Source organism: Sinocyclocheilus anshuiensis, unplaced genomic scaffold, assembly GCF_001515605.1.
Source record: "Sinocyclocheilus anshuiensis isolate Anshui unplaced genomic scaffold, SAMN03320099.WGS_v1.1 scaffold838, whole genome shotgun sequence".
NCBI lineage: Eukaryota > Metazoa > Chordata > Actinopteri > Cypriniformes > Cyprinidae > Sinocyclocheilus > Sinocyclocheilus anshuiensis.
In genome coordinates this window covers 1,097,795-1,100,992 of record NW_015539915.1, presented here as the reverse complement: position 1 = coordinate 1,100,992, position 3,198 = coordinate 1,097,795, and the positions used below count along the sequence as shown (strand labels likewise).

At 39.0% G+C, this 3,198-nt stretch overlaps 1 protein-coding gene across 1 annotated transcript in view; it reads right to left on the bottom strand.

The window, feature by feature from the left end:
* Positions 1-428, bottom strand: part of LOC107686490 (chondroitin sulfate N-acetylgalactosaminyltransferase 1-like) — a 43,120-nt gene extending 42,692 nt beyond the window's left edge. The window contains exon 1 of the mRNA XM_016483525.1: positions 309-428. The gene's annotated coding sequence lies outside the window, so the exon portion shown is untranslated. The remainder of the gene's footprint in view (positions 1-308) is intronic.
* Positions 429-3,198: the final 2,770 nt, after the last annotated feature.

Sequence of the window (3,198 nt, the reverse complement as noted above, 5' to 3'; positions counted from 1 at the left end):
TCTGTCATTTTAGTTCGGAGGACAGAGTAAGAGCAATACAAATGCTAATTTAAGATGGTTTAAACCATATTGAAACTAACATATAAAACCTACAGAAAACAAGCATTTATTTAACTGGACTTTGGACTCAAATGTCTTAAGATGCAATCCTTGTAACAACTTCCTCATGTGACAACTAGCCCGAGTGTTCGCTCATATATATTACCATTCAATAACTGTTCATAACAGAATTTAAGAATGACTGACAGGATGATTATATGAAACACCAATGCTTCTCAGATGTCATGAGTGTGAGGAATATGGCTTACCAGCATCACAGAGAAGAGATGTCACAGCGTGTCTCAGTGTCCAGACTCCTCCAGAACAGCGCGCTCTGTGCTGGAACAGCATGCGGCGGAGAGTGAGCGGAGAGGCGGTGAGCCACTATGTGTTTCTCTCCCGGCGAAACCGGATCCTCCGGTCCACCCCACCCCAGAGCTGCCTCCGCCTCCAGCGCGCACATAAAGGCTGCGTTGTTACCTGCAGCCGAGTCCGACACGCTCCAGACGCCCCGCACGCTTCTCTGGCAGGAGAAACTTATTTATCTGCAGGATTTGTTCCGTCGAGCGACAGTTTCTATGGTTTATTAATTTCTACCTTGCACTCTTTTAATGCCCCTGTTTATAAAGTAAGCCCAAATAGCCCACAAATAGATGGCAGCCTTTGCTGGTTTTCAGTGATGTGATGTTTTTATACAACAGTTCTATAAAAAGTAAGTAGTAGTCTGTTAATGAACTCATTTTCCACGAAATGGTGAAGTTAGCTGGTATATTTCTTCGCCACAAATGGAAAAAACTGAGGCGTCAATTTTTGCGTGTCATCAAGCAAGAAAGCTGGACTGGAACAGCATGGATTACTGAAGGTACTCAGGGAATTTTGCGTGAAGGCAAAAGATTTTCTCGCAGATTTCGCAAGGAGTTCGTGTTTTCTCGCAAATCTGCTGTGCGAACAGAAAGCTGCTTTGTTTGAAATACGTGAATTTTATGTGAGCTACACTACCCACTACAAACATGGATTTTTTTGCCTGCAAATTTTACCGAAATTTCGCTAATGTTAGGCCTACCATATTTTAAAGGGATAGTCCACCCAGAAATTAAAATTGTCTCATCATTTACTTTCCCTCATGCCATTCCAGATATGACTTCTTCAGACAAACTATTAAATAAATAATCTATCTCTGTGAGTCCATATAATGTAACATTTACAAGAAAATAATGATCTTTAAAAAAGCATCATATGACCCCTTTAAGCACGCTGTGAAAAGTGATGGCTCTCTGAGCTTCCACATCATTCCTTGTGTAAGTTTCACAACATGGTTACGTCACACTTCACAATGTGCTGATATTGACAGTGTGCTAACAGCTGGCCAGAAGCGATGATATATAGTTTAAAAAGTTTAAAATATTAGTGTTTTTCTCATACACACCTATCATTTAACTTCAGAAGACACTGATTCATCAGCTGGAGTTGTATTGGTTACCGTCATGTTCGTTTTGCATGGTTTTTGAAGCATCAACTTTGACGGACCCATCCACTTGCAATGTGGCTCATATTTTTCAAAAAATTGCCATTTGTGTTCCACAGAAGAGAGAAAGCCATATACATTTGGGAGGGCATGAGTGAGTAAATGATGAGAGAAATTTCATTTTTGGGTGGAGTATCCGTTTAAGAAAGTTCTGTAATCACTCCACTCCCTATCCACTCCTGGTTTTACATTAAATTAATCCACTATTTACTAAATGATTCAAGCATCCTTATTCTATCAAGTAGCCTACTAAGTAACAGATTTTTTCACAGTAACATATTCACCGAGTTTGGGTGTCTGGACTGCTCTGTATGCGCCCTATTCATACCGGTTAACGAACAGTTGAGGCTATTCATGCCATACTGTTGAGGTCTATTTTGGGTTTTACCCCATTTGGATCAAGATGGTAGTGCTTTCTTGGACTAATCTGTAGATAGACCTATATTTATAAAGCAAATAGTTGGCAGCAAAGTTTGTATGACCTTTGGTTTTGTAAATGCTACTCTGATTAAACTGGAAACAATGTGTAGAACAGCAATGAAAAGTTCTTTCATTCACATTTCCCCCCCCAATCCAATAGCTAAACAGCGCCCCCTACTGGCCAGCAAAAGTGACACATCCTTAAATATTTTCATCCATAAACGTTTACATGCCATTAATAAACTTTTAAGGAGTTTTGAGTAACATTAAGTATGCAAAAATAACCACATTTTATTTCAAATAACTTTAAATAAAACAGAAATAAGTGTGTTTTAGGATATATATATTTGCCTTAAAAACCAGCAAAAATACACTGTAAACATTTATGTGGTCTACTTGTTTGGGTTAGCTGGTTGCTGTAATGGGAGTTTCTGCCCTTTCAGTTCGAATATTACTTGATTGACATTTTTGTCACGCACCCAGTAATATACCACCAACAAACAACAAAAGTATACATGCTCATTATGGTGTACAAATCAGCTGCACAAGCTTTTCCCATCCTTGAGATACAGAGGGAACTCAAACCGAGGCTGAAAAAAATGTTGACAGGCTGTTAAGCGTTTCAAAGGTCAACCACAGAATTGGCTAATTTATGTTACTTGATCTCCAGCCAGTGTGTTTGTAACAAAATGTGAGCTATGGGAGCCGCAGCATTTTCAGAGAGGGGAACACTGGTTGGTTCATTTGGTTAGTGTTGTGACTTGGTAACAAGCATGCTTAAACAGGGAACCAGGGGCCACTTTAGCCTGTATGAGAAATGTACAATGTTGGATCCCATGGACCTTGTATGGATGTAAGGACAAAAACAGACATTTTTCAAAGCATTTTCTTTGTGTTCTGTGGAATAAAAAATGCATACAGGTTTGGAACAAACACAGATGTGCTCTAAATTAAATGAAGAATGTCTGTGGACTATTTTTTACGTCATACCACAAATGTTACTTTGGATTTAAGCCATTTTCTCTCTATATTTGGTGCTTTGGGTCATCGTCCTGCAGGCCTCTATACGTCATTTCTCCTAAAATTACACATTTTTGGTTGCCCAATTCTTTAGGACAGCCTGATCTCAGGAGTGTCTGTTCTGTTTAATGTATTTGCCAATCCCTATCTATCTATCTATCTATCTATCTATCTATCTATCTATCTATCTATCT